This window comes from Desmodus rotundus, chromosome 1, assembly GCF_022682495.2.
Source record: "Desmodus rotundus isolate HL8 chromosome 1, HLdesRot8A.1, whole genome shotgun sequence".
In the NCBI taxonomy this organism is placed as follows: Eukaryota; Metazoa; Chordata; class Mammalia; order Chiroptera; family Phyllostomidae; genus Desmodus; species Desmodus rotundus.
This window is the reverse complement of record NC_071387.1, coordinates 56,723,594-56,736,817: the sequence shown is the minus strand read 5'-3', so window position 1 is coordinate 56,736,817 and position 13,224 is coordinate 56,723,594. Positions and strand designations below refer to the sequence as shown.

General features: G+C 39.4%; 1 protein-coding gene across 16 annotated transcripts in view; it reads left to right on the top strand.

Annotated features, from left to right (window-relative positions):
- PTPRD (protein tyrosine phosphatase receptor type D) overlaps positions 1 to 13,224 on the top strand; it is a 517,292-nt gene that overhangs the window by 107,257 nt on the left and 396,811 nt on the right. The window lies entirely within an intron of this gene.

Here is a 13,224-nt window from a genome sequence, read left to right as displayed (position 1 = left end):
GGTCGAACTCATGTAAGGGCTGGCCATTCCCATAGGGAGCCCCCTGGTACTATTAAAATGTGTGACATCTGCAGTCATTAACTTTTACCTCCACTGACTATTTCAGTGAGATTAAATCTGATTCATGTTAAGGATGTTTCGAAGACAAGGGTCCCATGTCGTGTTGGCCCCTACCTACTAATTGCATTTTGACAAGAATTTCCTCAACAGCAGCCAATTTCTTTGTTTAAATAGAAGCTCGGTTTTCTAAAGAGAGCTTTCCAGGAGTGAAAAGAATAATGCTAATAATAGGATACATATGGAACACGCATGTTTTAAACACAACATTCTCTGGTTAATAATGTATATAGTTTCCCAATTAGCACTTGGGAGTGTTGGTTTAGAGTAAAGCCAAAGAATTTTTCATACAATGCCAGCAAATAATTAACTGGGAAAGGACCCAAATGAAAGATGCTCTTGTTATTTTAAAGCCCTCTATGTCAAAATCTATTTTAAAGTTGAAATCTAAATTTAGTTTAAAGAAATCAGGCATATGGCTTTATTTTTCTGTTTTGGCTAGAGTGAAAAAGTAAGTTGTTTTACAATTGTTAATTTTTGGCAGAAGCATATGAAGACCCTGGGAACCCACTGTAATATCAAATTGCAGTTAGAGATTTTTTTTTAGTTATTAAATATAATTATTTATCCATGTTTTCCTTCCAGATAAGTAAAAATGTTCTTTTACCGAGTACCTATTCTTTTGTTTAAGTCTTTGGTAGGAAGTGGCAGGCCTATGTCAAGCATGTAGGAATACATTCTTTCAAAATTATGGTTTTAAAAATACACGACAAGTGATCACCACCCCTCCATCTCCTGCTGCTCCTCTCCATCTCCTCCTGCTCCTCCCCTTCTCCCTCTCCTCTTTCATCCCACTGCCGATACCATAGAGTCTTACAAAAGAAATAACGAAGGCATGGTTCGCAATTTTTTATTTAAATTAAGATACTTATTATGTTATATATTCATGTGATAGCAGTTTTCAACCTCAAGATGTAACCTGAAAAAAATCCATTCTCTCTCACTCTTCCTATTGAAACTAAAGTGTGGGGACAGGCTTATTCTTTGCAAACTAATTTTGTTTGGTTTGCCCTTGTCTGCTCAGCCTTGATTTAGTATATTTTCACTTTAACAGATTCATTTGGCATTGTTGAATAGCGTGTTTAAATTAACCTGAGCCTTCCTAGTGAAAGAGAAAAAATGAGCCATTTTTCTGTACATTTTAAAAGAAGAAAGAACAACCCTTAGTAATCTACTAGAGGATATCCATGGTATATGAAAGCACATGGTAGAGTTGGACATCGTATTAGTCACTAAGAATGTTTAAAATAGGATGTGGATTGTAACCCATTAAATTGTGCCATCCATCACCTTCTCTTAAAACACGATAAAAATCAAGATATTGTTAGCACTGAAGAAATTTTTTTTCTTCACCATCACGTAAAGATAATATTTTTCAGGCTTCCGTTGCCTGTGTCACTGATGTATTTCTCTATATTCATTAGTACATTTAGCCATATTTGTTTTTCCTTTCGACAAAAGGTGTTTTATATTTTCACAAGTGATCAGGAGATATATTTGAAAATTTAACAGTGGCTCTCAGAGCAATTTGGGAACTATGGAATAATTATTTTTTTCACTTTTGAAGAACCAGACTATAAAGGGTTAGGGAATGGAAAGAAGGCACTCTAGTTTACAATGTTAATTTAATGTGTTCCGACTCACTGCCTTTTGAAATGATGAATTCCAAAGAACGGAGGAGTGAGGATTATAATCTGCCCCGTGGAATGCCCTAGAAAAGTGTTAGGTGTGATGCTGCATTAAGTAGGAGAGCAGTTAGGAGCCTTGGTTCAAATCCAAGTTGAAAAATTGTGATAATACTTCTTGAGCAGAACAGTGTAGTCTCTGCCACTGCCAATTTAAAATGCCCCACAGGTCCCCACTGTTCAGTCTAAGTGTGCGCATGATCTTCTTTCTTTGCATTCCTATGTCTTAAATGCTCCGAATGATCTTGCTTGTTTCTTGAAAGCATGTACACATGGTAGAGCTCTGGTCTCGGGAAAGATTAAGTGTGACTCCTGTTTGAGCACTAGGAATAGCTCTTCCTCATTTTGGACCAGCCATTTTCTCGTGTAGGCAGCAGTCTGATTGAGGTCAATTATGCAATAACATGCATGCAAACTCATGAGGAATTTACATTCCGTAATATTAGTGTAATCCTGGGGTGAATATTTTCCTTTTGGCTGAGTGTTCATACTGATTTCTGTTAGTTTTATTTCACATTAAGCATTCGTTGTTTTTTTTTAACCAATCATTACTTTTTAACTAGATGCAAGCCAGCAAGCTCCTGTTAGCCCCTTTTTTCATCAAACTGGTTTCACTTTAATGAAATCACCAGTTAACGTTACATTCTGGACCTGTGTTTACACTTTGGCCTCTGTAATTGGACCTGAGTGTTTATTGGATCTTATTAGAATCCTAACTCTTGGTAGTTTAATTCCTCAAATGGTCTTGTTCATCCACTGCCTGTTGCCTTTTGCCATTTTTTAAATCTCTGATGGTGAATACACCTGCATTTTCCTTCCTTATTGTTAAGGAGTTCTTCCTGTAGGCCCTATGAACTCATTATATTTCCATCCCATCTGAAAGTATTTAGTTTCTCCCCTCTTTGGTATTATATCACTGTATTTAAAGATTGTCTATATTTCTTTGTCACTGGAGAGTGGACGGATATCTGTGCTGTAAAATAACCACTTTGCCCTTTTGTGTTTCCTGATGTGTGCCATAAGGTCATGATTAAGAAAGTGACTTTTGAAGTCAGTTATGGCTCTCATTTTGTAGTCTGGAGCATAATATGTATGCTCTTTGCCTCAGTTTCCCTAGCCCTAAAATGTGGGTGATGGTGATGATGCTAATGATGATGCCGATGGTGTAGTACAGGCACTGCTCTTGAGTTTTCTGCGGATTAAGTGAGTTAATGTAATATACAGATCAGATGTCTTATGGTAGGTGTTTGATAAATATTATGTTATTATATCATTATTCAAAAAAATTTAGCTAACGTTTTTGTTGAGCACTTGTGTTAAATACTGTGCTAGAATTCTTTCAGTTGACCTAAATATTATTAAAATTTAAGTGGTTGATAAACCAGGTTTTTTTGCAGCATGTTAAAGTCCCAGCTTGCTTCTTTATAAAGCCCTAAACATAAGAGATTCTTATGAACTGTTGGTCCAGAAACAAAGCTGAAAATTAAGGGAAATTGTGAAACATGTCTGCTTCAGTTAAGCTTTATAAAAAGTCCTTTCTTAGACTTACTATTTTAAAATTAATTTGGTTTGGTGTAATGGATAATGGATAGTGTTCTCATCATTCTGTTCTGTTGCGTCTTACAATGCACTTGCTTGAGCTTCTCAGAGGGTGGGGGTGTAGATATTTCCTATAAGCAAATATAGTATTATATGGGCCAGTGGTCCAGAAAGCTAGAGATGGAGGTAAGCGTGGTAAGAAATTATTCTGTGAAAAAAAATTTTTTTAAGGAAAAGGAAAATGAGTGGATTGAAGGGTAGGGCAAATGATACCTTCAGAGAAATAGCCTAAGTGAAATAGTTAGATCTTCCAAAATGGAGTTAGGAATGGAAAGGAACTTTCTTAGGTTATCAAAGTACATACCTCTCACCAGACAGGGCCGTTTCACAGTGAGAACCCTCATGTCTCATTAAAAGTGTCTTTTTGGTTTTGTCTTAGATTATGAGTGTCTGGATGTGTATGTATGTATTTCTATCACAAACCAATAAATCATCCTTTAAAAAGTTAATTGCTTGGGATAATGAAAATGTTCCAAAATTAGATTGGGTGATGGTACTACTTGAATATAAACACACTAAATATTGTTGCATTGGGTAGACTATATAATGAGTGACTTATATCTCAATAAAGCTATTTAAAAAGGGGAAGATGACTCACTGCTTAACCTGGCCTTTGGGTTAGATTCCCTTTGGTATGCGCAGCCCTTAAGGAAACTGTGTTGGTTTCTTCAGGCCAGTTAGAATAGACACGCACATTGAGGGGTCCAGGGAGAAGGCCAGTTCATTTGCCGTGTTTATCAATCTCTTCCTTGTTTTCCTTTTCTCTGAATTTACAGGGGTGTGGCAAAAATAAAAAGCTTGCTTCTTCCTCCTCTCCTTCCCTCACTTTAGAGTCGCTACATTAGCAGCATCCAGCTGTCTACAGCCAGGAAACTATTCCAGCTATTTTACTGATCCCTGTGCCCCACTACAGAGTGTTCTGAGGCTTTCTGAATTAATTGCCCCCAGCAGAGCTGTATCTACCTAGTAAGGTTAAGAATATGTCTCAAAATCAACAAATGTGTAAACTTCAAAGCATTTTGAGTGTAGAGGGATTTCCTTTTTTTTTTTTAAATCCAAAGTATGACATTTGTTATCTCTGATCTCCATGAAGAGGCCCTAAACTTGAAGGATGCCATAATATTTAAAATATTTGTGAATTACTTCTTGTGATTGCTAATAGCCTGGTGGTAACTGATTACTCTGTTCTATGATTTCCTCATTTCTTTTTCTTCACATTCTTAGGGTCTTTTATTTTCCTCATGTAGCCACTGTTTACGTGACTTATGTCAAATAGCCTGCGTTTGTTTGGGAGCCAACCCTCTCTTCTACACATTTGGCTTCGGTTCATTCAGAAAACCTTCAAACAGCATCCATCTTGAAATGAAGAATCAAAGAGAAAAGTGATTTTGTGGAAACCCGTTCTCTTACCTCTAATTCTGTCTTCCCTCTTTTCCTCAGTTTGCTCTCGCTTCATTTATTCAGTCACCACGCAAGTGTGTGTGCGCGTGCTTGCTCGCATGAAAAGTTTTGTGCAAAATTATGGAGACATAAATATTTAAAGAAGTGTGGTTTCACATCAGCTTCTATTCGGTTTTCAGAATTCATAGCTCTTTTTTCAGAACTTTCTCAAGCAGTATTTTCAGACTTTACCTCCAGGCAGGAAGGAGTCCTTAAAATATAGACTCAGGACCTGGAGTGCACGTGTTCAGATCCTGCCTCTGCTATATACTCTTAACATGGGTACGTTGAAAATCTCCATGTGCCTCTCATCTGTACAATGCAAATTGAAAAAACATGCACTTGATATGGTTATTATAAGGATTGAATAAAAAACTGCTTGCAAAGCATTTTGAGTAACAGGATTAAATGTTCACTAAATGTTAGTTGCTATTATGCTTTTTTCTTATTAGCTTGCGTCACTTCCAGATTAGAGACATCTGTCTATAGATCTTTGTTGACATATATTATTCCATTAACTTCATAATTTGAGTGGCATCTTTTAAAAAATGTAAATATGTATCTTTATTACATTTGTGCTTCCAAAGGACATTGACCGATTGGTTCACTCATGTGTTTAATAGTCCCTTTAAAAACTGTTGATTGGACACAGTTTTGTGCCCAGCACTGAGTTAACTGCTGGGGATACATGGGTGAGATAGAGATGCGAAACCTGTATCTAAAAGGCTTCAGGTCCAGTGGGGTAGGCTAATGTGAAATGTTAATCTCAAAATCTTATACTTTCTAACTATGGTAAGTGTTATAAAGGAAGAAAATGGGGAGCTAAGTGCCTCATCCATTCAGAAGAGTAATAAAAAAGCTTTCCTGAAGGAGTGATATTTTTTTACTTTGAAATAATTTTTGAGTTAAAAGAACGTAAAAACTTTTATAGAAATTTCTGTGTACCCTTCACCCAGTCTTCCGCAATAATAGTATATTACATAATGGCAATACGGTAATCAGGAAGTCAGTTACAGATTTGACCAGTTTTTATACCAACTGGGCTCATTTTTTCAAAGATGTATATAGTTCTCTTAAATTTGATCACGTGCATAGCTCTCAGGGAATGATTTTTGAGCTAGTTATCTGATAGATGAATAGAAGTTGACTGCAGCTGAAAGAGCTGTTAGAGTCCAAGAAAGAGCATGCTCACATGCCCAAGGCAGGGGCAACCCACTGTGCTCTGGGGACTGCAGGAATGGGTGGGACTGCATCCCAGACAGTGAGGAGGAGAGAGAATTCCAATGAGGCTAGACAAGGTGGCAGACTCAGGCTAATGCAAGGCTTCCTAGATCCTGGTTTAAGATCTTGGCTTTTATCCTAAGAACAGCTAGGAGAATGACAGAAAGAGATTTGCATTTAAAAACATCAGTGTGGCTGCAGGGTAGAGAAATGCTTTGGAGCCCTAACCAGTGAGATTGGCCTTGAGATCTGTTAAGAGTTGGATGTACGATGTACGATGTACGGAGAAGACAGGGAATGGGGCAGCAGAGTGGTGGAGGGCAGGGAGACTGCTTTGACACATGAAAAATAGTTTTAGTTGACTTTTGTGAAGGTACGTTCTCCTAAAACCTGAGCCACCAAGAGATTACTATAATTTGGAATGTGAGTTGAGGGGCACAGAGGGGAAACAATTGGGACAACTGTACTAGAATAAACGATCACAGAAAAAGAAAGATAAATCCAAGCCAGAAAGACACGTCCTGCTTACTCATTACTACAATGCTATACAAGTACCTTTTTGGGGGGAGGCATGGCATTATTTCCCCCCCAAGTTATATCACTGCTCCTTCTTACAACCCCAATTTTTGGTTGTCAAGTTCAGGTAATTTTCTTTGAGCTTAAATTCATATTAAAATCTGTAACAAAAACATGGAATCCAAAATCAATGTAAAATTATGAGTGAAGTTTAATACCTTACTATAAAAGATATTTTGAGGTTTGATCTCTGAAAAAAGTTTTAAATTTACTTTACGATTTGTAATGGGTTTTACAATATCATAACAGTATTGTGACAGATATTTTACACAGTAGTTATTAAATGTGACATTAAAATATGCTAACTACTTACATCTTCAATTTAAAAGAACAACATATAATACATTGCTTTTGAGTTAGACATGCAGAAAGCATAACCAATCTGTAACACTACATACACAGCAGTTTTGTCCTTAGTTGTTCACTATTATTATTAAATAAATGTTTAAGATGCTTATAAAGGAGTGAGAGGATAGTAAATTGCTTTTATTTACTTATCACCAAACAGGTCCTTCATGTGCAGGGGTGGGCAAAAGTAGGTTTACAGTTCATGTGGAAAATAATACGATAATTAATAAATAATACTATAAGAATAAACTCTGCATTTTACATACAACTATAAGCCTACTTTTGCCCACCCCTGTATTTAAATTATCTTGATTTCAGGTTGACATAAAGGAAGCCCCTCTAATATCTATATGTTTCCTTTAAAAGTAAAGTTAAATCACACTATTGAAGTTAAAAGTAATGTTTCATTCAGTGAATCCCTGCTCGGTGCCCACCACAGCCAGATCCTGATGCCTGTAATGGCAGAACTTCCATTCTGGTTGGAGTGGGGCTACATGTGGAGGTGAGAGGGAGGTGAGGTCAGCCAGACAAGGTCATGGACAGCAGGTAAATGAACAGTATGACTGGGATGGTTATAAGTGCTGCAAAGGTAATAAAACAGGGTGGTGTGCTGTGAGAGTAATGGTGGGGGAAAGGGAGGGGACAGGGCACTCCTTCCTCTACGTGAAGGAAGGTATTGCTGAGTGAGACAGGACACTAAGACTGAATGATGGAAGGGGGCCAGTCGTGAAACGGGGGCACTTCAGAGCCCTGGGCACGCAGAGCAGTGCTTTGCGAAGGCCTGGTGGTGAGAAGGAGCCTAGTGTGCTGAAAGGACAAAGGAAGGCCCAGGAGACTGGAAGAAAGCCAGTGAGAAGGGATAGGGGAGCAGGGATGGGGCAGAACAAGCTAGGTCACGTGACCCTCTGGTTTTGAACCACGGGTGGTGTATAAGCTCTGGAGCAGGATGTTAGGGCAGAGGTTAGGAGAGGTACCTACTGACCCTTTGACTTCTGTGGGGGCTTAGAAGGGTGAAATTTTGTCAGAAATACAACAGACCTTTCACAAGTTGGCCAGGAAAAATCATAGCTCTGGTCAGTGTCTGCAGAACCAGAAACAGATTGCCTCATTTCTTCGTGTCTCAGTGTTGTTGTCTGGAGTGCGTGCGGCATGGTGGGGGTAGGGCTGCAGGGAAGGCTAACTATCCACCAGTGTCAGGGGCTTAGAACTATGCCTCGCACAGAGTAAAGCCCTGCCTCAGTGTCAGCCATTGGTACTTTAACTACTTATTTCACAGTGTATTAATTTGTTAATATATTAGTTTTATTTCATCTTACCTTATTTTAGTAATACAAGCCAGTTTTATCTCATTGCAATGATGCCATAACACCTACCCCTTGTATAATTACTTAAACACTTCATATCTGAAATCTACTTTCTCCTTGAATATTCTAGGAGCATACATTTCATTATCACCATTTTTCAGACAAAGGAAACCAAGGGTCAAACAGATGACCTGCCTGGAAAAAAGAAAGGAATAGGTAATGGAGAAAGAACTAGAACTTAGCTCTCAGACTCCTGTCCAGGGAGGAGACAGAACATTAAAAACCCCAGGCACAGGGTGCACAAAAATGCTCAGCAGCGCGCATGCGCACAGAGGGCCCCGGGCCGTCTGCACTGTGGTTGCGTAGCGACCTCACCGATAGTGGGAGTGAGGATTCAGAGTCATGGAGAACAGTGTATCCCGTCCACAGTTCACGTACTCTTTAAGAAACAGAGAAGCACTGAATGACTTTTAGAACGGCTTTTTTCCCCTCCCCGTTTCAATAAAAAAAAAAATTCTATTGATTGGGGAAATTTTACATTTTACATTCTCTCTCTGCAACCAGTGTTTTATTATAAATAATTTTCATTTTCCATTAGGCTTCTTTGTTGCTCTTGCCTGTCAATTTGATTCTAAATTGTTATCAGTAAGATCTGGCTTCAGATTCTATCACGTCCTCAGGAGGTACATGATGTGGTGGGTAGGAATTCATGGCTGAAACATTTTACAGCTTTTCCCAAGGTGGAGTCAGGTTCCCCTGACCTCGAATGAGGGCTGGTCCCTTGATGCGCTTTGCCCAATACAGTGCTACAGAAGTGATGCTACACCAGCCCTGGGCCTAATGCTTAGAAGTCAGGGAGCCTCCACTTCCATGCTGTGGCACCTTCAGTCATCATAGAAAGATGCCTGGCCAGCCTGCTGCAGGGTCCCCATGGCAGAAAAAATGCAGAGAGCCCACATGTCCTGAAGCCCTGCCAGTTGAAGAGCCAGGTATGTGAGCGAAGCCATCTTGGCTTCCAGCCTCCATCCGATGACTACAAGACATGTGAGTGACTTCAAGTGAGATGAGAAAAACCGCCCAGCTGAAGCCTGAGCTGCAGAATCCTGTGCAAAGAAATGTTTGCCTTAAACCAGTTTGGAGTTGGTTTGAAACACAGCAATGGAATCCTGAAACACATGGTAATGATTGTCAGCAAAATGAAGTACCTACCAGCTTGAGGAGCAGCCTTGGAGCTGAAGTTGCTTTATTATAACTTTTTCTCTGTAGCACAGATGATTCTAGACAATCATTGAAAGGCAGTCCCTTTTGAGTAAACACAGTAATATATATTACTTAAAGCCCTGCCCGGTGCTACAATTCTGAAACCGTTACACATTCGCATGCCTTTGGACCAGAGGTCAGCATATGTCTTTTTGTAAAGGACTATGTAGGGTGGGTCATACAATTTGTCACAACTGTTCAACACTACCTTATAGCAAAAAAGCAGCCACAGACAATAATACATAAATAAGTAGGAGTGACTGTGTTCCAATCCAACTTCATGCACAAACATATGCAGGGAGCTAGATTCGGTCTGAGGTCCATGGCTTGACGACCCCTGCGTTTGACCTGACTCACAGGTTCCCGCCAGACAGTAGAAGGTGAAGAGTATTGATGAGCAGAGGACATTATTTTAACCTGGTAAGATTAGTTAGGAGAAGGAGATGCATTTGATTAGCCTCTTTTTAACACTTTGCATTGTTATTCATGTTTAGTAGGAGCAGATTAATTAGAATAAATAAGTTCAAGGAGCACATCTCTTGATAAACAGATGTTTAATAGCATTTAACCTTTACAATTTATGCAGGAAAAGCTTTGCATGTTACTGTGCTTCATGTCTTTTGGGGCTGCTTCAGGTACTTGGCCGTTAGTGCCACTTCAAACAGCAAACTCCTAAAAAATGAATAATTTATCAGCTGTGGGATAGTTTTTGTTGCACTGTGAACCTCACATTTTGAAGTTGTGAACATCTTAAATATAAGGGAAAAGAGTGCTGAAAGGTGTTACATCTGCTGGGAATGTTGCAACAAGGATCTGTAATCATGGGTATCGAAGCCTGATCCCGGTTTCATAGAGGCAGGCAAAGCAGAGGCTCATGGGGAATTTGATCACATCACAGGGCCTTCTGGGACACATGTATCTGCACCACCTCAGTGCTTAAAAATCAAAAGCAAATAAGACTCTAACAAGAAAACACCATCAATTCGGTAGCAGTGCTAAGAAATAACACTTGTGATCCGAGATGTTAGCAAACTGAAAACTCTTGATGGGGCATGGAAAGGGCATGGTTTGCAATTGGTTGCAACTGGAATCTCTGACTCACATGGGAAAATTTCAAGAACCAACTATCGCCAGTTTGTCCTGGCAGCTAGTCGAAGTCTCTTGTTTCTGAAAATGTATGAAGGGTATAACTATATTCCTCTATGGATGGAGGTTGTTTAGAGTAGTATGGAGACATTAATTAGATTAAACAAAGATCTTGGCTGAATATGAAGGAAAATGACTAATGGTTAAGTCTATTCAACTATGGAGCAAAATCTCAAGGGAAAGAATGAGAGCCCCACCGCATGAATCATTTGAAGTGAGCAGCAGAAACTACTGTGGAAAGCTAGCTACTGTTTCTGAAATCATCAGAACTACATCAGCGAAGGGATATAAAAAGTCCATTTAGCAATTGCAAAATGCATAATTCTTTTTGCATTTTAATTGTTCTGATTTGGAGTGAGAGATGGGAACAGGAAGGGTATTATGAAAATTGTGAAAAAACAATTGCTTGTATTCTGGGATCTATTTTTTCTAGAGTATGCAGTTTAACAAATGGATCTGACACCACCATTGGGCAGGGAGTAAATTGGCTCACTTCCCTTTGGTGTATTTACTCAGGCCACTAGGCTCCACTTGGTGGCTTAAAAGAAGCTTTCACCAATTACTTATACTCACCAACATTCTATTTAGCTCAAAAGGTGTTTTCTCTTTTTCCAGCTTGGCTAGTATTGTCCCTTCTCCCTTTCTGACTGCACAGTTTTACCATTCCACGTTCTACCTGCTCTTCCAGGTCCATCTTTTGTGAGGTCTTTGGCAGCTCTTACTTAGCGCCCACTATGTCTCCGACACTTGGAGATAAGAGGACGGAGCTACGTCACTGCTCTCAGGATAGTGGAGGAGGCAATAAGAGATGATTGCAGTACAGGCAAGTGCATGCAATAGTAGACAATATGCACAAAGTGTTGCCGGTAGCAACTTGTTGTTGGAATTTGGAGGGAATTTTAACAGGCAGGGTGGAGACAAAGTATTCTGGAAGGCATTAAGGCAAAGCTAAGGAGCTTGAAGCTTGCCTGGTAGTTGAGTGATTCTCTTCCTGATGATACTTAGGGATCACTTGGAGATAAAATATAGCTGTCTAGGCCCCACAGTGACCAATTAAGTCAAAATACATGAAGGTAAGGACTAAGCATGGGTCATTTTTAAAATGCTCCTTATTTCATTCTGAAGCACAGCCCAATCTTAGCAACTTATAAGGGAAGCAATGAAAACTTTCAAACTAGGAAGTGATGTGGTCTAGCTTATAATTTCAATAGACCCCTGACAGTTGTTTGAAGGATGAATTCGAGGGTGAGAGACTGCTGTCAACTCAAGCAGGAGAAGGGTCATGAGTGTCTGAAGTGTGTTTGTGCTTCTCGGACAGAGAGGTTCCAGATAAAATATTTATTCAAAAGGATTACAAACTGGCAGGATTTTGTGACCTATTGAATTGGTAAATGCTGGACGAGCCATAGAGGGAACAGCTAGACAGGCATGCACAGCTTCTTTGTGTATTTCTCTCCCACCCTGTTTCTCCTCTGCCAATACAACTAATGCACTTTATTATGCTTTTTTTTTTGTCTCTCCTAACACTTGCCACAGATTCTATACATTACTTTTAGTGGTTGGCTAACATTCTCATTTCCCATGCCCAGGGAAAGTGTCTTCACTCATCTGAGATCCTGCCTCCTTCCCCTTTCTGAATACTGGGCCTTGAATACAGGCTTTGGTAGCAAAATCAATGCCCTCAGTGGCCAGTCAAGTAAAATTCATTATTGAAGCAGCCAGTTCAACTGTTAGAAAAGTTTGTGTTGGATCTCACGAGGGAAGCAACATCCAGCCTTGTGTTGCCACTTGGAAATGTATGCCCAGGGTATTCTGGACTTCCTAGAGAACCTTGAAATCCAGATTTATATTTGAACCATCCTGTAATTTTACACGTTGCCTTGAACTATTAATAAAAATTGTCAGGCAATAACAGTACTGAGGACAAAGCAAAAACATCTTTGGAATGGATCTGTTCTGGGATTGCATGTTTTCACTGTCTGTGTAGGGTCTCAGAAGAAATTTGTAGAATTGAAATAAATTAAAATTTCTCAATCCCTGCAGTTTCCAGCCCTTTCTGTGGTTTTACAATAGTAGAAATTTTAACAAAGCACCAGCAGCAAACATTTGGGCTGATTCTGTTTGTGGAAAGTGAATTAGAGAATGGATTTCATTACCTGCTATCTCTCACACTAAAATACAAAGCAGAAGGACAAATTTAAAGGACTTTAACTGCAATTACATAAATAGTTCTGGTGAATGTGAATTTGAGATGATAAATTACTCATTTAATCCCTGTCTTCCAGTTTTGTACATTCTAACAATACCAGGTTTAAGGACCGCAGGTTGCCCCTTTAATAGGCTGAAGCTGGGGCTACCGGCTGCCTCTGTCTCCTCCTGTTTTCAACCACCCCCTGAAATAAAGTCAGCTTGGTTGCTGGAGCTCCTTTTTCTCTCCAGGGCTGCTCTGGCTACCCAATGTGAAGCTCAGAATGTTTAAGACAAAGACCAGCTGGACAGTTGTTCAGCCAGTGAATTAGCATTTCCAA